This window comes from Ascaphus truei, chromosome 4, assembly GCF_040206685.1.
Source record: "Ascaphus truei isolate aAscTru1 chromosome 4, aAscTru1.hap1, whole genome shotgun sequence".
Lineage (NCBI taxonomy): Eukaryota > Metazoa > Chordata > Amphibia > Anura > Ascaphidae > Ascaphus > Ascaphus truei.
The window spans coordinates 207,975,026-208,000,650 of NC_134486.1; the positions used below are offsets into that span (position 1 = coordinate 207,975,026).

The 25,625-nt window shown below is 47.3% G+C and overlaps 1 protein-coding gene and 1 long non-coding RNA gene across 3 annotated transcripts in view; one reads left to right on the plus strand and one right to left on the minus strand.

Moving 5' to 3' along the window:
- ERO1B (endoplasmic reticulum oxidoreductase 1 beta) overlaps window positions 1-25,625 on the plus strand; it is a 100,682-nt gene that overhangs the window by 15,496 nt on the left and 59,561 nt on the right. The gene's annotated exons all lie outside the window — the stretch shown is intronic.
- On the minus strand, window positions 10,864-24,121 carry LOC142493189 (uncharacterized). Its single transcript, XR_012801038.1, has 3 exons — window positions 23,439-24,121; window positions 23,174-23,322; window positions 10,864-11,097 (listed from the first exon to the last, which is right to left on the minus strand). It is a non-coding gene; the product is annotated as an uncharacterized LOC142493189 (long non-coding RNA).

The following is a 25,625-nucleotide window of genomic DNA, read 5'->3' on the forward strand; positions in this document are numbered from 1 at the left end:
AGGGGACCGCGATTCCGAGAATTCTCTGAAGCCAATTTCTAATATCCTCCCATAGTGGGGCCACCTTGGTGCAATTCCACAGCATGTGCAGCAAGTCTGCTTGTTCCCCACATTGTTTCGGGCTCAATGGGGGGTAATCCTTCACAAACTTAGCCAATCGCATTGGGGTGACGTACCACCGCATCAGGACTTTATATGCATTCTCCTTTAAAGTTGTGCATATAGAGCTTTTTGCCGCTGCAGTACTATGGTGTCCCAGTCTGCGTCTTCTAGTGTCTCCCCTAAGTCCAGCTCCCATTTAGTTCTATAGCTAAGTTTAACGTCATCTGTTCCAGGACAGACCACCTCCCTGTAAATCCTAGAAGTAAGTCCCGTGGTGTCCCGTCCCTCTTGAACACAGCTGCTCAAAATTTGTGCACCTGGGGCGTTTTGAGGTTTTAGTGTAAAATGCTCGAATTTGGAGGTATCTAAAAAATTCGGCGTTTGGCAATTCGTTTTCTGATTTAATTTGTTCAAACGTTTTTATAGAGCTTCTACCCTCCAAATGTAAAAGCCTCGTGAGGCCCTTTCGTTTGCAGATTGCTAGGTTCCGGTCCGACAGGCCCGGAGCGAAATCAGGGTTCCCCACAAACTGGGTCATTAAGGTATGTCTTGTTGTAAGGGCACACCTATACCTTGTAGCCTCCCAAGTTGCCAACGAGCCGCTCAGTGCGGCTAGTGGTACACCTACAGTCTTAATTACCTTTTTTGGCAGCCAAATTAGGTCCTGTAGTGCTACAGGTGCACAGCAATCTTTTTCTAGTTCTACCCACCTTCGCAGGCTTGGATGCAGGTGCCATTGGATAATTTGGGATAATTGGGCCGCTCTAAAATACGATATCAAGCAAGGTACCGCCAGTCCTCCTCTTATAGTTGGCCTAATTAGTGTACTAGATTTGATACGTGGTTTCTTATTACCCCAGACAAATTTCACCATAGAGGACTGCAGGCGAAGGATGTCATTTCTGATCACCTGTACTGGGAGGGTCTGAAAGAGGTACAGGATTCTGGTGAGGAGATTCATCTTAAGGCTCTGGATCCTGCCGATCCAGGAAATTTCATATCCCGACCACTTTCTGAGATCTTCCTTCAGTGTCCTTATAAGTCTGGGGTAATTGGCGTTATATAGGGCGCTATAGTTTTTGGTAATGTTAACCCCTAGGTATTTAATGGAGGAGGCTTGCCATTTGAAATTGAAATTCAATTCGATTTAATTTTTCAGTGACCTTTGGCAAGTTTATGTTTAGTGCTTCTGACTTGGCCTGATTGATTTTAAACACAGAAATCTTATTAAAATCTCCCAACAAGCTAAAAACCATTCGGCAGAGAGGTAAGGGGCTTTGATAGTGTTAGGATAACATCATCTGCATACAGGGCCACTTTATGTGACTGCTCTTGGATTTGTATTCCTATTATGTCTGGGCTGAGGCGTATATGTGCCGCCAAGGGTTCTATGCATAAGGCGAAGATAAGTGGGGACAGGGGACATCCCTGTCTGGTGCCACTCTTTATCCGTAATTCTTCCGATGGAAAGCCCTGGTGCCTAACCTTCGCCGTCGGTTCCCGATACAGAGCTAGAATTGCACCCAACATTCTCCTCCCTATACCAAACTCTACAAGCATCTCTCTCAGGTAGGGCCAGTCAATCCGATCAAAGGCTTTTTCGGCGTCCAGACTTAGTGCCATAGACAGGATATTTTTTCTTTGAGCCAAATCAATTAGATCTATTATCCGTCTAGTATTGTCTGCCGCCTGTCTGCCACATATGAACCCTACCTGATCCGGGTGGACCAGCTTTGGCATTACTTTGTTTAACCGGTTAGCCAACAATTTGGAAAATATTTTGGTGTCTGAATTTATCAACGATATTGGTCGATAGCTTTTACAATCTGCTGGGTCCTTCCCTTGTTTATGGATCACCGAGATTGACGCCTGTAGCATCTGGCTAGGTATTGGGGCACCCGCCAAGAAGGAATTGAACAAGTTTAGTAGGTGGGGTACTAGCAATTTCCGGAATTTTTTGTAATACAGATTAGAGAAGCCATCCGGGCCCGGTGCTTTGGCTGGCTTCAGTGACTTAATTACCTCTTGTCAGCTCCTCACCTGTAAAATCTTCCTGTAGCACGTCCCTCTCCTCTATGCCCAATCTGGGTAACTTAGCCCATTTCAAGAATGTCTTTAGTTGTGTATGGGTGGTCTCGTTATGGGAGACCTTTGCTCCATCATAGAGTCTCATAATAATTTTTAAATTCTTCTACAATTCGTTTGGGGTCAGAAGTATAGTCACCATTCTTTGTCCGAATTGCCTGGATGTGAAAGTTATGGGATTTATCTCTAAGCTTATTGGCAAGCAGGGTATCTGGCTTGTTCGCTTTTTCATAGAATTTTCATTTGGACCAAGTCAGCTCCTTCTCAGCTCAGGAGGACAACAGTAGGTTTAGCTTTGTTTTTGTATCAAGCCAAGCCTTTAGGGTCTGAGCCTGTTTATCTTTTTTATGTAAGGCGGATAGGACTGCCAATTCCGATTGCAGATTTTTAATCTTACTGTCCTTTTCTTTTTTCCGCCTACTTGCTATCCCTATGAGCTCACCTCGCATTGTCGCCTTATGGGCCTCCCATAGGGTGGATTGTGATGATACACTACCTATGTTTTCCTGGAAGTAGTCCCTGATTCTATCCCCTACTTTTAGTTCAATCTCGGGGATTTTGATCAATAACTCATTGAGTTTCCAGGTCGCTCCTGGTCTGTCTAGCCCAAAATCAGTGCACCGCAGCTCTACTGGTGCATGATCTGACCATGAAATATCATGGATTCCCGTGTGGGAGATCTGCGAAATCATTCTATTGGACACAAAGAGGTAGTCTATTCTGCTGTAACGGTCATGTGGGTGCGAGTAGAATGTAAACTCCTTCTCACCTGGGTGTTGTTCGTGCCAAATGTCTACTAACCTATTCGCCCACAGGCCCCGGACCCAGGCTGCTCTAACCTTCGGACGTTTGTGGACTCCTAGGGTGCATCTATCTGTGGTTGGATCTAGGGTTTGATTAAAATCACCTCCAATTACTACGCCACCTTGTGCCACTTTGCTCAGAGTTGTAAAGAATCTGTCCATGAAGGTGTCCGCCTGATCACTGGGCGCATAGACGTTCGTCAGTGTGATGGGTCTCCCATGGATTTCGCCCACCACAATGATGAACCTCCCATTTTTATCTTTCTTGGTTAACTTAATATCTAATGCTACTCGATTGTGTATGAGGATTGCTACGCCTTTTTTCTTTTTATTGGCTGCGGCTGAAACCTATTGCTGGTACCTTCTGTCTATATATTTCGGGGAGCTATCTTTAGAAAAATGCGTCTCTTGTAGTCAAATAATATCGGGGTCTTGGTTTTTTATAATCATTCATGGCCATTTTCCGCTTATGGGGGCTGTTGAACCCCTTGACATTATGGGAAATTATTGTAATGTTCCTACCCATTTGTGGTGTCTGAGGTCTTTTCTTGCCTGTGGGCCTTTATGGAGATCGACGAGTTCTCTGTTTCTCTCACTCTGTCCCGGGTCGTTTCTCATCCGGCTTGTTTCTTTCACTTGTGCAGGGGAGAAACAAAGGGATACACACAGGGGGAACATAGAAAGGACAACATATATACAAATGAAACTGCTGGTGGGCAACCGGGGATGAACCCCCGTAACCACCCTGCTTACCCCTTCTGGAATTCCGGTCCGGCTTCTGGTTAGGGTGGTCTTCAAACCTCTCACAGAGTCCAGCGCAACCGGTCCAGTGGGGTCTTTCATGGGCCCCCTGGGAACTGGCCCATGTGGAGTCCCATGGCGATGGCGGGCGTGGAACCACCACTCCCCTCCCGCCACGAGCAATACATATAAAATAACAACAAAAACCAACATCCACTTTATTGGGCTTCTAAAAACTCAGCGCTCCCTAATTGCGCCCTAGCACTGTGCTTGGGGTCTCTCTTTCGCAGTTGTTTGCTGCCGGCCCCTCTTTTCTGCTTGCGTTGATCTGCCTCCTCTTGCCCCCAGCCTCTTATACCCTCTCTCTGGCCTCTGGCTAGTGGCTCTGTCGTGTCTTTCTTTTCTTACAGGGACGATTACTTGCTCCTACCCTCCTGTGCCCTCAATGGCCTCTGGGTCTGCTATCTGTATACTGTAGCTTAACTTATCTGGGGTACCCTCCTCTTCCTCAGTATTTCCCTTGACTAAGCCGCTTGCTCACCCTCCGCCCACTAGGTTCTATGTATCGTTCTCTGGTGGCCCTCATCCATTTCCTATCTCTGCTTCCTTCTTCGCTTCCCCCCTGCCTTTCGCCTGATACGTTCCTTGCCTATACACGGTGGGCCCCCTGACAATAGTTCTCTCTCTCGCCGCCCTAACCTAGTGCCGCGGCAGCCTTGCCCTTCTATCGCGTTGGTGCGCTAGCCTTACTATGCTGCGTGAACGCTATTGAGCCCCCGGGTCTCTGGAATAGTGTATATGTGTCCCGGCTTCACGTTGCTGGTTCCGTCTGGGTCGCGCCTCCATGGCGCGGACCTTGATGCTGCTGTCAACTTCCGGTGCGGGTCCCAATGTGCCTCTACCAAGATGGCCGCCTGGCCATATCCGGTGACGTCCTTCCGGTTTCCGCCATTTTCGCGCCGGACGGCATCGGGGGTGGATGTCTTCCCGCGCTGTCTCCCCGCCACAGGGGCTTCTTCTTCCGCTGCTGCACTCACGTTTTTCCTTGGCCAGACGCACCTCCATCTTGTCTCTCCTGCGTTCCATGGCCATCTTGCCTCGTCAGCTTCCCAACTCGAGCCCGTACGATCAGGTAAGTGTGATAGACAGCTGCTTTTTTTTTTCTTTTTTAGGTTCGCCGACTATCCTGCCATCTCGGTTGTCATTATAGGGCCCTTTATGAGCCGCTGGGGAACTTTATTTTCGTTGCAAACGGGGGGCGGCCCAGTGCTGTTCAGGTTGTGTGATCAGGGAGATTGCGCCATTTTAACTTTAACTTTTCCACAACTGCGGCAACTTAATAGCGTTAAACAATTTGGGTCAGAGCCCTTATGCTGTTCATTCTTTCTCCGTCGGCGACTTGTCGCGGCCTCTGTTTGAGGTACCAGCCCTCTGCCACTCCGCTTCTGGCGCTGGATCCTCTTGAGACTTCCTGGCCTGGCCCTCCTTCACTCCTAGTTTATGGAGGAAGTCGTCTCCTTCCTCGGGCTCCTTCATGGAGATGGCTCTCCCGTTCTTAATGACCAGCAGGCCGAACGGGAAGGTCCATCTGTATCGGATGGCCCTCTCCCTTTGTATTTTGGTGACTGGCTGCAGCTTCCTCCTTCTGGCCAGCGTTAGGGGAGAGAGGTCCTGGAATAGTTGGAGGGTGGCCTCTTCGAACTTGCACGCACCCTCACTTCTTGTTTTGTGGAAGATTGCCTCTCTCCTTCACTCCTAGTTTATGGAGGAAGTCGTCTCCTTCCTCGGGCTCCTTCATGGAGATGGCCCTCCCGTTCTTAATGACCAGCAGGCCGAACGGGAAGGTCCATCTGTACCGGATGGCCCTCTCCCTTAGTATTTTGGTGACTGGCTGCAGCTTCCTCCTTCTGGCCAGCGTTAGGGGAGAGAGGTCCTGGAATAGTTGGAGGGTGGCCTCTTCGAACTTGCACGCACCCTCACTTCTTGTTTTGTGGAAGATTGCCTCTCTGGTGCGAAAGTAGTGCAATCTGGCGATGACTTCCCTTGGCTGTTCATTTGCCATGGGTCTGTTCCTGACCGCACGATGGCAGCGGTCCATCAGGAGCTCAGCCACTGGAGTATTGGGGAGCAGGGTCGCCATCCACTGGGAGACAAATCCCTCCACTTCAGTGACCTCCTCAGGGATGCCGCGGATCCTTATATTATTGCGGCGATCCCTATTTTCTGCGTCCTCCTGCCGCTCGGCTAGTTCCGTAATTTGAGTTTGCAGATGTGAGGATCTCTTCTCCGTTTTTTTTATTGCTTTTGAGGAAGCCGCCATTTTTTCCTCGAGGGCTCCCGTGCGCTCCCCCAGTCCCTGGACTTCCTTGCGGAGCTCCGCTATCTCCGCGCAGAAGAGCGATTTCATATCATTGTATAGTCTATCAAAATCGCAGCGTCTGACTGGTAGCTGCTCAGGCTCCTCTATCCCCTCCTCGTCCCGGTCGGAGTCCGAGCCCGTGGCGGAGCCCGTCGCCATTTCGGCGCCGATGCCCTTTGCTGCGGATCTGCTGAGGTATTTGCGCAAGTCCCCGGTATTTTTTCCCCCCCTTGCTGGGTTGTGGCGCCATCTCTATCAGTTCCCTGACTTATGTAGAGTATTTTGGGGTTTATTGTCGTGCTGGAAAGTGGATATTTTTGCTTTAACAGCGTGGCGGTGGAAGGAGCTCAAGGTTTAAGCAGCCATCCACTTCACCATCGCGCATGCGCCTCAGACGTCCCGTTTTTTAAGGAGCCGGTGTCGGTTTGGGTGGGTAAGAGGAGATCGGAGGAGGATGCCGGCTGCAGCTTCTAGGCAGCAGGTGGCGCTGCAGAGCTCTATAGCTGCTCCTCACGATCTCCCGGTTCGTCTGTGTTAAGTGTGTGGGTGTGTCTGGAGCGGGTGGGGGGAGAGGATGGGAGATTGAGGCAGGAGAGAGAGAAAACACACACACACACACCCACACAGTTGTAGATTTGTGCCACTACAGATGTGGCAGACTGTTTTGAGAAAATAAAATGGGAAAAGAATGGTGAGGAGAGACGCAGAATTTTTCTTATTAGGAAATTATTCAATTATTTTAATTGGGGCAGGCCAAGGGGGCGAGTAGCTTTTTGTGTAATTTTGTGTAACACACACACACACACACACACACACACACACACACACACACACACACACACACACACACACACACACACACACACGTATCTGTACCGTGTTATTAGCCAAGCTTTTTGTGTGTCTCTCCATCTCGCGCGCGCGCACACATTCTCGCGCGCACACAGTTTTTGTGTGGAAGGTGATAATTACTTATTTCTTTGTATGTTGCTTAATGGTAATGCACATTTGGAAGTGGTGTCTACATAGCTAATTACTAGGATTTTCTCCAAAAATAAGCCACATGTTCTAGTAGACCTATTGGTACTGAAGAAAAGTTTATACTTTGCAGGTTGGAATGCTTGCAATTTGATTACTAGGTCAATAATCAGTAGTTGTGACATATTTGACAACCAAGATTATTTCGAAAACCAATGAGTGACCAGCATATAATCGTGCGCAGTTACAAACTGGTCTATTTTTAACTGTAGATGCATAACGGGTATTATGGATTGTCAAGGTTGTTGGGAATGCATGTAGCTTCCAAAATTGAAATTATTTTATGTCTGAAACAGGGAGATGGTGACTTACCTGTATCTTTGAACTAAGCTGTTGCTATGCAAGGATATTCCTAATGCTTTTACTGTATATACACAAACACACACACACCATTTTTGTTTACATTGCCCTATGTACCAAGTAGATTGTAAGCTCTTTGGAGCCTCTGTTTTTAAATCTGATGCTATATCATGTTGCTATAATTTAAATTCTGTGTACCTGTGTTGTAAAGCACTGTGTACATTGCCGATGCTATATAAATATTGCAATAAGTTAATTACGTAGTTCAAGTAGATCAGTCCCCATGCTGTTTAGCTTCGCACCCCTCCCCCCATCCTTCCTTGTAAGCTGAAAGCAGGTGTTTTTACAATCCCTTTTTATTTATTTTTTTATTTTTTTAAATTCCTCACTATTTCCATGCAGTTTTGCCAGCAGATGCTATTGCTGGTGTTCATTATTCATTCAATATGCTATGAGGCTTCTCCCCGGTCATGGAGAAAAAATAAGTAATAATGTAAATGGAGCGGGTCTCTTCTCTAGCATATATTTTCTCTCTGGTAGGAAAAGCTGCAGCATGTTAATACCTGTATGGAGATGCTGTGAAGGGAACAGGAAGCAAAAAAAATGAATATATGCTAGTTTGCATACATACAGACTTTAATATATGAAGTGTGAGTACATGGCAACAAGCTGTAAAAGGCTGTGAGACATTTGAGGAAGCACCTCCGTGGCTTTTTCTCTGTTGGGCAAAGTGTACTTTGTGCCTCAGGCACCAAAGGTGTATTTTAAGCTCTTTTGGGCAGCAACTCCCCTCGAAATGCACCGATTTTGAAGCCATGACTTAATTACAAGTTTACTTTGGCATTGGATAACTCGAACAACTAGTTTTTAATACAAATTACTTTGATCAGCCATTACAGAAATGTCATGTTTAAAGGTGCAATTCTTCCAAGCAGAACAGTGACAGCTTTTTAAGCGGTTTTGATTTGATGCTTTTTCTTAAATTCCACAAAATAGCGTTTATAAATTATTTGGTAAATGTAGGTGATTTATTTGGTAGCATTTCCTTATCTTAACTTTTGACATACCAGCATTTTTTAGTGTATTAGGCAGAACACAAAAACAATTGAAAATTAAGTTGAATTGTAATGTATACCACCCCTACTACATAATGTGGTATGCACTGCAACATGACAATTCTCTCCCACCCCACTTAAACATGCTATGTATATGATATAATTTTCGGCCAAATAAATGATTTATTTGACCATAATCTTGTGTTTTTCTGACTGGACGTTCTTTGTGAATCATTCTGTACCCATATGTGTATTACAGGTGAACCCTGTACAAATCATAGCCAAGAAGCAGAAGATCTCCTACCTTTCTGGATCTTGCTGCAGGTGCGCGCCGCCCCCCCCATCTCTCTCGGCTCCAGCGTCAAATGACCCAGCAGGGTGATGTCGCATTGCCATGGCGACGTGACATCACCTGACCAGCGGGGTCATATGATGCCGGGGGGAGGGGGGGGCGTTACCGGCAGCAAGATCCAGAAATGTAGGAGATGTTCTGCTTGGCTATGAAAACGGGAGCCACGCTCAAGCCGCGTTATAAGCGGATCCGTGTTTTTAGTGGATCGCGCTATAACTGGTTTGGGCTGTATTAATGAATTTGAGTTACTTTTCTTAAATGCTAGTGTCTCCTGGGAACAAAGTGAACTGATGGCAGTGGTCTTTTACTAGGTAAAATGAAGGTAATTTACACCATTTTTAAACAAATCAGGCAAAAGTAGAGTATAAGTAGTCACAGAAAGGCCACAGCCCCCCCAGCACATCGTGATCACGGTAACACTTATGATGCAGTGAAAGAGGTCCTCTCCCGTTCTGCCTCATGCAACGAGAACGCAGAACCGGATCTCCTCCAGAAAAACAAGCAAATGTGCCAGGGATGGACAACTCCATTCCTAAAGGGCCACCAACAGGGCAGGTTTTGAGGATATCCCTGCTTCAGCACAGGTGGTGCAATCTTCGACTAAGACACTGGTTGTCACCTGTGCTGAAGCAGGGATATCCTGAAAACAGTCCTCAAGGGCCACCAGCAGGTCAGGGAGCTGTCCACCCCTAACATACAGTATGCTATAGCTGCTATGTGATGTGGCATCTGGATTACCAGACCCCATGACATAACTACATTGTGGGGCATCCAAACGGTTAAACGTCGCTCGTCTCCATGGTAACCAAATGCTTTGCAGTGTTTTTACATGTGTTTGTTAACATGTTATATGTATACAGGTAAGTTGTTGTTTCAGACTTCTATGTTTTTGTTTGGCTGATTATGGCATGATAGTTTAGTTTTAATGCTGATAATGGTTACGACCAGATACAATTATAATTAAGCTGTCCAGCAGGGAATAACTTACTCAAATTTACGAGAGAAGCAAATTGGGGACATTTTTACATTAATAGTAATCTTTCTGATGATGCTGATTACATTGACAATTGTTTATAAAAAAAGAAAAAATAGCTTGCTTTGTAGAAACCCGCCCCTTCAACTGCTTTACCATTTTTTAGTTTAAAAATCCTAGCACATAAGACCTAATACGCCTGTGTTTACCTTTTGCTGTTGACAATATTGGCAGAGAGCTTTAATATGATTTAGAGAAGGATGAACTATTGTTTGTTACTGCACTGTAAATAAAGAAGTGCAGATCCTGCCAGAGATGGTATTTTAGCTTGAGATTTTGTGTGCTCTGTGTATTTAAATCACAGAACAATCTTTCATTGCATTTTTTTTAAGCTTTTTACTGATTTAAATTTAAAATCCAGTATACATCAGATGTTCATATTGTTTTGTAATAAGTGGCAGTCACAATAACTATGAAAAAAAAAAATGTGATGGTGTTTAGTAAGGAGCCAATATAAACATTTTTCAAAAGGGGAAAGTAAAAATATTTTTTTCTAATTTTCAACCAACCTTTTTCCTTGACGATATAGTTAAGGAGAATAAACATGTCTGAAGGTTACCATGGATGTGTAAATGCTAATTACTGTTCTGTTCAACCCATAAGTGGGGAATCCACATTTTACATGTTAAAGTTATGTATTTTATATTTATACAAGTATGTCCGGAGTTTTACTATAACAAAGAAATAGAGCTTACATACAAAGAAAGGAACGCACTACTTCAATATTGGTTACCTTTCACTTATGTCACTTTGTCAGTATCTTCCAGGAGGCACTATAGCTCTGATTTATCACCATCTCTGAATCCAATGTAACAACGATTGTATGCGCTCATCTACAGTAACTGACTGTGGTTTGTTAATATGGGTCAGTGCATACAGCCATGGTTACATTGAACCAAACAAGAGGTTGACATTCCGTGTGATCCACAGTAAATCTACGCTTTTCTTTGTAACTCCATTTTTGTATACCAAAGCCCATTAAAAACGACACGATTGATGGAAAGGTTAATTCACTTTATTGTGACTGTGGGCTTCTTTTGAAAAGTGAGTGTCGTAACTTGTTTAGTGTCAGAGTGGCATGAAGTGTTTCAAAAGTTTGCCTGGCACTGGAGATGTTAAGCAGGTCTAGTAAGCATCGGATATTAGAAATTCGTGGGTGCTATTGGTTTCCGTAAGACTTGCATAAACATGTTCTAGCAGAGGGCGCTGCTGCTTTGTGTTGTCACCATCTGTTCAGGAAGAAAAACACGTTGCCATAAGATGCCATATTCCTAATTTACTGCTGTATTTGAACAAAGTACACCTGGATCTTAATAAACTCAACAAAATATAAATTGGTTTGCAATAGAAATTAAAGCGGCGTTTCAAAAATAAAGGTATTGCTGCTTTAAGATTTGTTTATGTTTTATAATGAATTGAAGGTAGTTATTATTTAAAGCTGCTGGCTAAGTTTCTTCTACTTTCTGTAATTGTACTCTTTACGTTCTTGTGTATAAACTTTGCCGCCTTCTATCATATTTCTATCTCACGATCCATCCTTACTGATGACATTCGTAGAACAAATATGGTAATGTTGTGTACATTGCTGATAGGGTGCTTACGTTGTGACTTTTACACTGTATTGTGTCATGTAATGGCTCAGTCTCTGAGGTTGCTATGGTAAACTCCTAGTTGCGGAATGTGTTATGCAAAGTTGTAAAAAAAATAGCACTGCTTTTAAGAGTGGTTTTTAATCTCAGAACGGTTAGTATTCTAGACTTCATTATGGTACAGTAGTACATGCTGCAAAATGCCAAACGAAGATATGAACCGTACCTCTTATCTTACAATGCCAGCTGGAGCTCACTCATGAGTTGGGGAAAAGTGTACGATCGACCTATGTTTTTAAACGACATACTGAACCTTCAACGTGGCAACCTAAAATAACATTATTGATGCAGAAGACTGCATCTCATGTAGAATCTGTAAAGCTGGAGAGGTTTGGAATACATTGTTTGCATTTAGTTGCAGTTTCTTAACCTCTTCATGTCTTAAAACTTGTGTTTATTAAGCCAGTGATGCTTAAACCTCACCCCAGGTTTTAGGAATATGTAATGCTTTTGAGCATAGGTGGCTGCACCAAACTTGCATATGATTTAGATGGTTGGGTAGTTGCTTTAGGAACCTGGTCAGGTTGAGGGCCCTGATGAGATGTTTGAAAACCACTGGACTAAGCAAGACAAGAGTTGCCATTGTTTCTACATTTTGCATGCACAAAATATATACAATAAGTAGAGTGTCTCGATACTCCAGGTCTTCGTGCATCTCAAAAACAAGAAAATATTGGGGTCACGTGAATAATTCAAATGATTACAGTTGCTTGGTAAGCTATGTAATATGGTCCCCAGGTGTAAGGCTGTGGAGAAGGTGAAAGTTCAATATATCCACACATTTGTTATAGTGCCTGCAGTCTGCACCTGGGAAATGATACGGCTGTTTACGTTAATGATGGAAAATCAAACACATGACCAATGCTGACAGCCAATCAGATTGACCTTGGTATTTGTTTACCTTTTTTTCTTACCCATTGGACAAATGGGGTCATTTGTATGCAAGCTGTTAGTTGCACCTTTATGAATATTGAAAATCGATTTTCCTGTATAGGTTTTAATTTTCAATTTCTCATATAACCAGCCATGGCGGTGTTACCTAGCAAAGCAGATTACACTTTATTTTTAAAGCTCTAATAGTTGTAGCTTTAGTCATTTAATGACAAACGAATGCAAGACATTAATGAACTAAAAAGGTAAAATTAAAGTTGTATTTAGTAGAGACCCAAACTGTTGCAGCCAACGTCATCATGGCCACATCCAGTGAGAGATGTGCCACAAAAGGTGTGTGTTTCTCAAAAGTGAATTATCAGTGCTAAAACAATCACCAATTAAACAGTGAGCAATCATGTAAATGAGTGTTTATACTTGGTCACAAAGCCAGGGAATGTTATAAAGGAAATAGAGCAGCTGGAGCTGGAGAAATCTCTTGAGTCGTAGCTGCTGCATATATGATTAACCAATTCCAATACGAAAAAAATATATACCTATATCTCCAACTCAAACCTTCATGCTACTTTTATATTTGTATTTACCTGAATACTTTTATTGTGCTCTGTGACAATGAAATCCCCTATTTAGGGACGTATTCTTGTTATTTCTTAGTGGTTATTATTGTTGAGCAGGGTGGGTTGATTGCAGTTTGACTCTCTGTGGTGATTAATTGTGACTATGTGAGTGGCTGATTTCCTGCAGCGATGGGGTTAAAAAGGTGTAGTAAACTGTGCATATCCAGTATAGCTGCTCTGCATAATCATACAGTGCTAGTGCTGCATGTTCTTTTTTTGGATACATTTTATCCCCAAAAGGGTAGCTAAAAACAATATTTTTATTAATATAACCGTGTGATCGGCATAACACAGTCCATGTAAGTGTAACGTCTGGCATATATAAAGCTTAAAGGCAATAACAAAAACAAGAAATATATATAAAGATTCATTTTCTGAAATATATTTAGTATATGGCATGAGTGGTACTGGTTCTTAAGCCAACTTTTGAGCAAATATAAAAAGAGTAAGAAACATACACTGTATTTGCAGCGTAACCTCAGGTTTCTTTGTATAGTCTCAAAGCTTCATATGAATTAAAGACTGTGTGCCAGATTTTATAGCTTCCGAGTTATTGTTATTTGTTCTTTAGCTAGGATTCTCGTAGCCAACAATGTACGTGTCGTGTTTTACCATGTTCCAAAATGGAAAAAAAGGTTCTAACTAGTAATCTCCTAATGTAAGAGTAGTGCAAATAATGAATGCTTTTGGCATCAAGGCCTTTCATTAGGATAAGGTATATGCTCTGAGCTTAAATTTGATAAGGTTAACATACTTACAATTGAGAGGGGGAAAAAAATGATGGATTAGGCTGTGTTTATAGTGGCGTAGTGCTTGCTTAGGCGCGCTTACATATATTCAGAGACCCATTATATGTTATGGTGCCATTCTAAGGCCTCGGGCATGGTCAGCGCGAAGCACTGACCCGTGCTGAGGCGCACTTGTACTTACCTGTGAGCCCCTACAGCCGCAATGAGCGGCTTTAGTAGGGGCTCGCCTATGCTTGTCGCAAGCGTGCGGAAGCGTAGGTCTTAGCAGAATTTTAAATTTCAGCGCTCGCCGGAGCGCAGGGCCGGTCACGTGAGCGGTTCGCCCAATGAAGGCGAACCAACTCCGTGACGTCACTGGCCCGCCCCTGACACGCCCCCGCACGCCAACAGGAACCCTGGCCGAGACCTGAGTGAAAGCTTCCGCTTGCTTGCTCACGCTTGCGGAACCTCGCTCAGCTTCCAGCTACAGGCAAATCTGTGTTTCTGTGCTTGCTGGAGAGGAGGTGCGGTCACGTAACCGCACAGCCTCCAATCAGAGCGCAGCACAAAAATTATCTTACACCCGAGAGCGCCCATTATTCTCTCCGCTCCCCGTTCCCTCCGCGGTTGCGCTAATTAAAAAAAAAAAAAAAAAAAAAGGCCGCTGCGTACCCTCCTCACCCTCCCCCCACCCTCCTCACCCTCCCCCCACCCTCCTCACCCTCCCCCCACCCTCCTCACCCTCCCCCCACCCTCCTCACCCTCCCCCCACCCTCCTCACCCTCCTCACCCTCCCCACCCTCCTCACCCTCCTCACCCTCCCCCCACCCTCCTCACCCTCCCCTCACCCTCCCCCCACACTCCTCACCCTCCCCCCACGCTCCTCACCCTCCCCCCACGCTCCTCCACCTCCCCCCACGCTCCTCACCCTCCCCCCACGCTCCTCACCCTCCCCCCACGCTCCTCACCCTCCCCCCACGCTCCTCACCCTCCCCCCACGCTCCTCACCCTCCCCCCACGCTCCTCACCCTCCCCCCACGCTCCTCACCCTCCCCCCACGCTCCTCACCCTCCCCCCACGCTGATCCCCCTCCCCCCCACTCACTCACTCCCCCCCACGCTCCTCACCCTCCCCCCACTCACTCACTCCCCCCACCTACTCACCCCCCACCCCACCTACTCACTTCCCCCACCTACTCACCCCCCCACCTACTCACCCCCCCACCTACTCACCCCCCCACCTACTCACCCTCCCACCTACTCACCCCCCCCACCTACTCACCCCCCCACCCTCCCACCTACTCACCCCCCCACCTACTCACCCCCCCACCTACTCACCCTCCCACCTACTCACCCCCCCCACCTACTCACCCCCCCACCCTCCCACCTACTCACCCCCCCACCTACTCACCCCCCCACCTACTCACCCTCCCACCTACTCACAACCTACTCACCCCCCCACCCTCCCACCTACTCAACCCCCCACCCTCCCACCTACTCACCCCCCCACCTACTCACCCCCCCACCTACTCACCCCCCCACCTAGTCACCCTCCCACCTAGTCACCCTCCCACCCTCCCACCTAGTCACCCTCCCACCTACTCACCCTCACACCCTCCCACCTACTCACCCACCCAGTCACCCTCCCAACCTCCCACCTAGTCACCCTTCCAGCTAGTCACCCTCCCACCTAGTCACCCTCACACCCTCCCACCTACTCACCCACCCAGTCACCCTCCCAACCTCCCACCTAGTCACCCTTCCACCTAGTCACCCTCCCACCTAGTCACCCTCCCACCTAGTCACCCTCCAACCTAGTCACCCTCCCACCTAGTCACCCTCCCACCTAGTCAAAACCTACTCACCCCCCCACCCCCCACCCTCCCACCTACTCACCCTCCCACCTACTCACCCTCCCACCTAGTCACCCTCCCACCTAGTCACCCTACTACCCTCCCACCGTCACCCTCCCACCCCCTACTCACCCTCCCACCCCCTACTCACCCTCTCACCCCCTACTCGCCCTCTCACCCACTACTCACCCTCTCACCCGACTAGTCACACACTCACCCGACTAGTCACACACTCACCCGACTAGTCACACACTCACCCGACTAGTCACACACTCACCCGACTAGTCACACACTCACCCGACTAGTCACACACTCACCCGACTAGTCACACACTCACCCGACTAGTCACACACTCACCCGACTAGTCACACACTCACCCGACTAGTCACACACTCACCCGACTAGTCACACACTCACCCGACTAGTCACACACTCACCCGACTAGTCACACACTCACCCGACTAGTCACACACTCACCCGACTAGTCACACACTCACCCGACTAGTCACACACTCACCCGACTAGTCACACACTCACCCGACTAGTCACACACTCACCCGACTAGTCACACACTCACCCGACTAGTCACACACTCACCCGACTAGTCACACACTCACTCGCCCACCCGACTAGTCACACACTCACTCGCCCACCCGACTAGTCACACACTCACTCGCCCACCCGACTAGTCACACACTCACTCGCCACCCGACTAGTCACACACTCTCGCCCACCCGACTAGTCACACACTCACTCGCCCACCCGACTAGTCACACACTCACTCGCCCACCCGACTAGTCACACACTCACTCGCCCACCCGACTAGTCACACACTCACTCGCCCACCCGACTAGTCACACACTCACTCGCCCACCCGACTAGTCACACACTCACTCGCCCACCCGACTAGTCACACACTCACTTCCTAGTAGCAATTTACGTCTTTTTTTTTAAAAGTGGGGGTGGGGCTAGGGGCGGGACTAATGGCAGGCTGGGGGCGGGGCTAGGTGGCGAGTAGATTTTTTTGGTTGGGCGAGTAGATTTTTGGGTGATTTGTCGAAGACTGTGTGTGTGTATATGTATATATGTGTGTGTGTGTGTGTGTGTGTGTATATGTATATGTCTCAAATAATGTTTGTGTGTATGTCTTCCCCCTGTGTGATTGGCCCTTTGTTCCCCCTGTGTCATTGGCCATGGCGCACCCCACCCCTCACCCCACCCCTCACATTGCAAGGACCATCTCACTTGCAGTTGGAACCTAAGTAGAACAACTTGGCGAACCCACACTCCTCACCCCTCGCACACCTCCGCCGCTCCTCGGCGCAGGCCTCACCTCTCCCCCACCACAAACCCCCCACCCTCCGGTAACTCCACTCCCACCCGCTGCTCCTCGGCGCCATCCTCACCTCGCCCCCACCAACCCCCCTCCCTCCGGTCACTCCACTAACAGACGCTGCAGCCACCACTCCAAGGCGACACCTCACACCACATCACTGCCACTACCAGGTAAGAACAGTCATCTAACTATGCTGACATGACGTTTCACGACCTACTACACAAACAACTTCAGCCACTTATGTATATCATGCTGGGACACTCACTCATACACCCACCCACACACACAACAACTAACACACAAAAATACCTATGCTATCTATTGTTCCTATGCAAACGTGCGCCCACGTGACACATGCTTAACATGTATATAGAGCCGGGAGTTGCAGGTAAATATATGCGCGTCTAGATGTGTGTATATGTTGTGTGACTGCAAGTCTAAGTGTAAAGGGAGTGGAAGTACGCATTTTTACAGTACAACAAAAAATAAAAACTTTTTTTGGGGGGGGGGGAGGGGGGATCTGTGCATTTATTTAACCATCACACACACACACACACACACACACACACACACACAGACATTGCGCCACACGAAGCACCGCTAAAATATTAATTTATTCCTCTTACACCCTGCCTGTCGCCTCCGCTCTCCCTGCCGTGCACGGAAGCGCAACTTATATAGAAAAGGCGCAAGAACCTCAGCAAACTATAAATCCACTCGCGCACACGGCATAGCGCACGCCACTGTACAACGTGCCTGGGCTCTTCACAACTGACAGCATCCATTGTCTTGCCATGTTTCTAACATTTACTCATCACTTCATTATGTGTATACACATGCCTGCACACATTCACTTTACACTCACACAGAAAAACATCTCTTCACACATTACAACATGCACTGACTACGCACTCTACACATCACAATTACGCTATGTTACTACGCTCAATATCTGCAACACCCCTGCACTACTCGCCAGCACACACAACTCATGCTACGGCCGCCACCTTCACTATCTCATACTCTCATACCATCACTTTGAAACAACATACATACACACACGCGTACCTCGGCAATATATTGGACTACACATTAGCCAACACTTACACTAAGCGCCACAGCAACAAAACCGTCGGACGATGCACCTTAAACAATCAGTGAAACATGACTTGCAACTATCACTAACAATACGTACATCACTTGCATCCTCACTTCAACAAAACATATGCCTTTGGTTGAAAAAATTATTCTAACATTCATTGCATATGTCTTTTACTATTTATTCAACAACCTTTACACAAAATTATTCTCATAACCTTACACTGTCACTTATAAAAATTGTCACATTTACATCCCGGGCAACGACGGGTACATCAGCTAGTATATATATAAATATCCATGGATATAGGGGATATATATTAAAGGATATAGATATATATATTTTGTATATTTTTGTATATGATATATATATTTTGGATATATCTATATATATTATACATGCATACATATCCATCTCACAGATCCCTGTCCCGCCTCCCGTCCCGCCTCCGCCCCACAAGCCCCGCCTACCAGAGCACACGCTCTGTCTGATGGACAAGAACATGAAAAGCAGCCGCTTGGTAAGCGAGAGGTGAGCATCAGCAAGCATCAGCGCTGGAGATCACAGCCACTCTCCACTATAAACACAGCCTAAGGCCTCGTGCATGGTAAGCGCTTACGCGCTGAGGCGCGCTGGTACTTACCAGTGAGCCCCTACAGCCGCAATGAGAGCGGCTTTAGTAGGGGCGCGCCTACGCTTCCGCAAGCACGTGGAAGCGTAGGTCTTTAGGAAATGTTAAAATCAAGCGCTTGCCGGAGCGCAGGGGCGGTCACGTGAGCGGTTCGCCCAATGAGGGCGAACCAGCTCCGTGACGTCACTGGCCCGCCCGCCGACACGCCCCCGGACGGTGCGCTGTCTAAGGGCAGGGAAAGCACCCGCACCTCCGCCCGCCCGCCAGAACCTTGGCCGAGGCCTAAGGCTTTAAGGGAGTGTCACCATGCGCCGAAGCATTGCACCCTGACTCAAATCAATTGAATCGTGTACTGTGGATCGGGGTGCGATACCTCAAATTGGTGCTTGGTAAATCCTAGCCCAAGTGCTACATTTTCTCGAATTATTTTTTTGTTTTGTTACTCCCAATATATTGTATATTAGTGAGTCCTTTCAGTTGGTGGTGAGCTTATTTAATGTTAACACAAATGTTTCTGATTTTAGCTTGGGACAAAATAATGTAGTAACTGAAAATGCAGCTGTATTAGTCAATCAAATATATATCTATATATCTCTCTCTCTCTATCTATCTGCTGGATGATAATGGTGAAAGGCAGGGTTGCAGACCTGTCTAAGACATGCAAATGAGCATACAGTAATATTTCCATTTGCTATATACTGTATATCTATATATCTATCGGTATATATGTAGGTGGTGGACAAAAATATAAAATAATTGGGAGCCAGCATTTTAAGTGCTGGAGGATGGCGTCCCAGCTATCCTCTCTCCCCCAACCCGCTGTCTCTCACTCTCACTCACACACTGACTCCAGCGCGCACACTCCTCCCCCTCCACAGTGTGCATCGAGAGCAGCGGCGGGCAGAGTACTGGAGCAATCCGCCACCTGCCTTTGCATGCCTCTACCACCTCCTGCTCTCCTCCACCTCCCCTCACCCGCGCTATTCACAAAGCGGTGGTGACTGACAGGTCAGTCAGCACTGCGCACAACATAGGTGCCAAGGGAGAAATTTTAGGTGACCAGGCGCACGGGATTTTTGCTACTGAAGTGAAGTTTGTATCGATAAGCTGACCTTTTACTTTCATCAGGTCTTGGTACCTTTGACCCGATGAAGCTTAGCTTTTCTGACTAAGGCCTGGTACCCGGTGCGCCCGGCGGTGCGGGCGGCCACACGCGAGTTCCCCACCAGCAGGGGAATCCTCCCGAGCCGGTCCCGGTCCCCCCTGGCTGCACAGCTTACTACACGCTGTGACGCGTCAGCCGCTACAGGATACAAGAGAATGGTGATCCCTAGCGTTGACGCGTCACGTGGTGTGGCTGTGAGCCAATGAGGAGGGGAGGCTTCGGGGGGAGGAGAGGCTTCGGGGAGCGGGGAGGAGTGTGGGGGGAAAGCAGCGTGAGTGCCTGTCTGTGTGTGTGTGTGTGCGTGAGTGCCTGCCTGTGTGTGTGTGTGTGTGTGTGTGAGAGAGTGCCTGCGTGTATGTGTGTGCCTGAGTGCGAGTGCCTGCCTGTGTGTGTGTGTGTGTGTGTGTGTGTGCCTGCGTGTATGTGTGTGCCTGAGTGCGTGAGTGCCTGCCTCTGTCTGTGTTTGTGTATGTGTGTGCCTGTGTATGAGTGCCTGCGTGTGTGTGTGTGTGCCTGCGTGCGTGTGTGTGTGTGTGCCTGCGTGCGTGTGTATGAGTGCCTACGTGTGTGTGTGTGTGTGTTGCTTTACTTACCTTCAATCAGCAGCTCCAGCCGAGCCGTGGAGGGAGGGGGGGAGAGTAGCGGGTCCCTCCTCTCAAGCCACGCCCCCCTCCCTGTCAAACCTCCCACTCCTGCCCACCTCCCGCTCCGGCTCCGGCTCCCTACAGACCGCATATCGCGGTCTGTGTCTGTCAGCGCCCCGCCTGTCTGCAGTGCGGGCGCGCTGACGGAGGGAGCGGGGCCTTAGCCTAAGGCTGTGCTTCTAGTGACGGCGACGTGAATTCGCCCCCCAAAAAAAGCATTGCCGCCGTGTGGCTTATAGTGCACGCGACGAGCAACGCCGCCGTTGTGAAAACCCGCCGCCGGCAAAATTTGATTTTTTAAGGGGCATCGCGTCACGTGATGGCCCCTGAACAAATCAAATTGCAGGAATCCTGTGATGCGGCCGACCGGCGAAACATAACTTTCTGTGATGGGTGATGTCACCATCGTTTCGCCGTCGGCGGCACTATAGGCAAAGCCTTAGGCATGTATTATAGCAAGCACGTGCGTGCGCGCATGATGTGGCACTCGCGTTTTGTGCACATAGGCGAAATTATGCCGCGCGTGACTAGGTGGTGTGGCCATGATGTCACAAGGGTAGGCCTCACTGTGATTGATTGGCTCACAGTGGCACGGCAGCCACTGGAAAAGACAAATTTCTTTGTTGCCCACACAGCTGCCGCGCCAACACGCACTACCGTATGCATGCGTCTGTACTAGATACACTGTCATAGGGTATGTCTCATTGACGCACGCACACGCTTACCATCATACATGCCTTAGTGTACAAATACCCATTTTATTTTTTATAATTTGTGCATTATTGGATGACTCATTACTATTTTAACATTTGTATTGTCACCAGTGGCAAGACAAAATAAGTTTAGAGATTGTGAATGGTTTGTGAAATGTTAGCTCTGCAAAGTACATTTAAAAGGCATATTGGTTATTTACTTTACACATACAAAAGATTAGTTTATTTTATCTCATTACAAAGGGCAGGTAAATGAGAGCCAAAACACATGTGTGTGTGTGTGTGTGTCTCACTTGAATACTGAGTTATGCTAAGGTGATATAATTATAATATTTTGCTTGAAGGAAAAACTTATTGGTAGCACACCGCATTGCCAAGGGCACAATTGTGCTTTGCTTTCACAATGTTTATTTACAATCAGAGATGCTTCATATTCTTTTTATGTAACAGTATAACAATTATGTTTCGGCTTGGAACAAATAGTTCTTTTCTTTTTTTAATGCGCTAGTGTAACCCTTTCTGCTCAGCTCTTTACATCAGTGTCTGTATTATTGCCCTCAGGATGCATTACCTTATTCGGGGTGCAGGCTGGGTGGTGGTAAACAATGATGGGTGCCAGGAACTTTATTCATTCAAACAGCAGCTTATTTATCTGTTGGACACACTCTCATTTATTATATACAGTGTATCTTGGCTTGGGGAGGCCTCTCTGCGCAAATGTTTCAATCTGCGCCCTCCTGCCTGCTCTCCCCACCCTGCTTACGCCCTCGCCTTAGCTTATCACAGGACCCCGCAGCGCCATTTGACGCCAGCGACACGGCGCTGAAGACAGACAAGGTAAGGGAAGTTGCAGAGGCCTCACGTGATCCCCCAACATTTAATTTAAATGCTTTGGGGAAGAGCGAGGGGCCTCTGCAACCGCTGTGCCCCCCAGTTTGCACACCCCAGGACTAAGTGATCACCTCTGGGGGATGCTATCTAAGAGGGTACTTTCCCTAACTAGAAAGAAACAAGTGAATCCTTACCCTATCCCAGCGGTGTGCAAACTGGGGGCTGGGAGATTTGCTTGGGGGGGGGGGGTGCAGGCGGTTGCAGAGGTCCCGCACTCCTTCCCAAGGCATTTAAATTAAATGCCTGGTGTCATGTGATATCACCGGCGTCAAATGACGTTTCGGGTCACGTGACCCCGGAGCGTCATTTGACGCAGCTGGCAGGTAGGAGAGGGCGCGAGGCCAGGCAGTGGGGCACAGCTTCAAAAGTTTGCGCTCCCCTGCATCCTAAACATAGGAACTTGTATGCATTATTCAAACGAAGATCCCTCTTCAACTCCTCCTGGGATCTGAGTTCCAGAAGCTTTCCCCCTTAGTATTAATATCCCAGCCAGGTGTTGCTGTCTCCAGATGGAAGGGGGGCAGGGCTTAACCTCTACTGATTCACCTCAGCACCACTCAATAAGGAAGGGACGTTATCAGGTCTGGTGAGAGTTGGGGACAACTGGGGCTGGTATCCCGGTCCCGCTGGCTGGGGGGGCTGGCCGGTGCTGCAAATTTTCCCCGACCTCAGACCAGGCGCTGCCAGTTGCGGCCGGGCCACCGGCTCTCAGCTGCTTGCAGGACCTTTCCTCTTTCTCTCTGACGCCGCCGAGCGATGGTGCTCTGACGTCGGCGTGCCGGAAGTAAGCTTGGCCCAGCTTCCGGCCCCCCCAGCCAGCGGACACTGGGCCCGGTTTGACCCAAGGCAAGTCTGTATTTTTATATGTATTCGGGGGCTTGGGAGTATTTTTTTATAAGTATTGGGGAGGGTTGTTCTTTTTATATGTATTTTATTTTTTAATGGATTGGACTCTTTTAGATGTATTGGAGTTTTTTTTTTTTAATGCAGTGGTGTGTGTGTGTGTGTGTGTGTGTGTGTGTGTGTGTGTGTGTGTGTGTGTGTGTGTGTGTGTGTGTGTGTGTGTATACGATCCTGGTGCATGCTCACCATCGTGGATGCTAGGGGACGCAGACTCCATGATCCTCTGCCTTTTCACTGCCTCTGTGCAGGACCATTCTTCCAGCACTTTAAGGGTGTGTTCTTTCCACGCCTCGAATCCTTCCTCCCCCATGGATGTGGTGTCACGGTGGACTGACCTGATCAACAATTTTATATTTTGGGGTACGAGATTGAGCACACAAGTTGAGCAAAATAAACTGACATTTATTTCCTTACTAGACAGACACACGACAATCTTAGAATATACACTTACTGAGGGAGAGAACTGGATAGAATGTCCAGAAGTAAAACAAAACCCGGAATATTGTCTTTTAAAATGCGTGTCCTTTGGCAAGGGGCGCGCAGTTCCAGCCCAATAAGTCCGTGAATTTGTCAAAATTCGTTCTGGTCCGTGAATTTGTCAAAGTTCGTTCTGGTCCATTGGGGTTCGTTAGATAACCCCCAGCACTAACAAAATCCTGAAGCAAAGTCGTGTCCTTGGTTCCGTTGTAATTAGCTCGTTGCGTTCAGGAATCGTTGCTGCTGCTCTCATCCGCTTGTAGAAGCAAAGTGGAAATTCGTTCACTTTGTAGAACAAAGACGAAAAGACAACGGGGATAGCTCAGGGGGCATGTACATAGGGTCTGAGATCATATCTCCAACATACCCACCCAATCCCTCTCGTGGGAATTTTCCCATTCACCAATCCCCAACTTTCCCACAGTTTGCAGAGAGGGCACTATAGGGATTTCCGGTTAATACAGAGCCTGTGCGACATTGCCACCGTGGCTGCTTAACATATGTGTTCTCCCCTTTTTACCTAGCGTCTCCCAGGCAGGGAGGGGGACTCGGGGTGTGAACTAGCCCAGATGGCTAACAGGAATCTCCTATTCAGAAGGCATCCCGGCTAAGGCTGCGCTTATAGTGACTGCTACGGCTACGGATGACGTCTCCCGTCTCCGTAGCCCAAGCGAAAGTTGTAATTTGAGTTTGGGAGACGTCTGTAGCTACAAGGGGAGTGACAGAAGGCAGGGGGGTGGGGATAAGAGCAAGGGGGAAGGTTGAAATGGAGAGGAGTTGTAATTTCTGTTTGTATGCTGAATTTACTGTACTTTTACTTTAAATTACGGGAGAATTTACTATTTTAAAGTTGTTCATATAGTGTTTCACTTATTTATTTATTTATAAAATATTTTACCAGGAAGTAATACATTGAGTTACCTCTCGTTTTCAAGTATGTCCTGGGCACAGGGTTAAGACAAATAATACATGTTTACAAATACAGTTGCATAATGAGCAGGGTATACATTATATACAAGAGATTGCATGCACAGTTAAAGATAATTTATATTATGGGCGTATGAAACAGTTACAGACCAGATTAAAGTGTGTGACAGCCTTAGATTTGAAAGAACTTAGACTGGTGGTGGATGTGAGAGTCTCTGGTAGGTTGTTCCAGTTTTGGGGTGCACGGTAAGAGAAGGAGGAACGGCCGGATACTTTGTTGAGCCTTGGGACCATGAACAGTCTTTTGTAGTCTGATCTCAGATGACAGGTGCTGCATGTGGTAGGGGTGAGGAGCTTGTTCAGGTAGCTGGGTAGCTTGCCCATAAAGAATTTGAAGGCAAGACAGGAAAGATAAACTTTGCGCCTAGACTCGAGTGATGACCAATCTAGTTCTTTGAGCATTTCGCAGTGATGTGTGTTATAGTTGCATTGGAGAACAAAACGACAAATTGAGTTGTAGAGGGTGTTTAGTTTGCTAAGGTGGATTTGAGGTGCCGAGCCATATACTATGTCTCCATAGTCAATAATTGGCATTAGCATCTGCTGTGCGATACGCTTTCTGACCAGGAGACTTAGGGAGGATTTGTTCCTGTAAAGTACACATAGTTTGGCATAGGTCTTGGATGTCAGGGCATCAATGTGCATCCCAAATGTTAAGTGGGAGTCAAACCATATGCCCAGGTATTTAAAACTAGTTACAGGAGTTAGGGTGGTGTTAGTGTTGGTTCTAATCTGGAGCTCAGTCGCTGGAAGCTTTAAAAAGACACTTGACACACACACACACACGCATAATCAGAGCCGCAAACAGAAATCATGGGGCCCAGAACAAATGAAAGGTGCAGGCCCCCTCCCCCCCAACCCATGGAGTACTTACCACGGAAAAACTAATTTTAGCGTACAACTTTTACTTAACCCCCAATACATATAAAAATACACCCACACCCCCCAATACATATAAAAATACACCCCCAATACATATAAAAATACACCCACACCCCCCAATACATATAAAAATACACCCACACCCCCCAATACATATAAAAATACACCCCCCAATACATATAAAAATACAACCCCAATAATAAAACTCGGCAGCGGCGGAAGTCAGCTGGGCTAAACTTCCGCCTCGCCGGCGTGAGAGGGAGGCCCGGCGCACACACGAGCAGCCATTGTG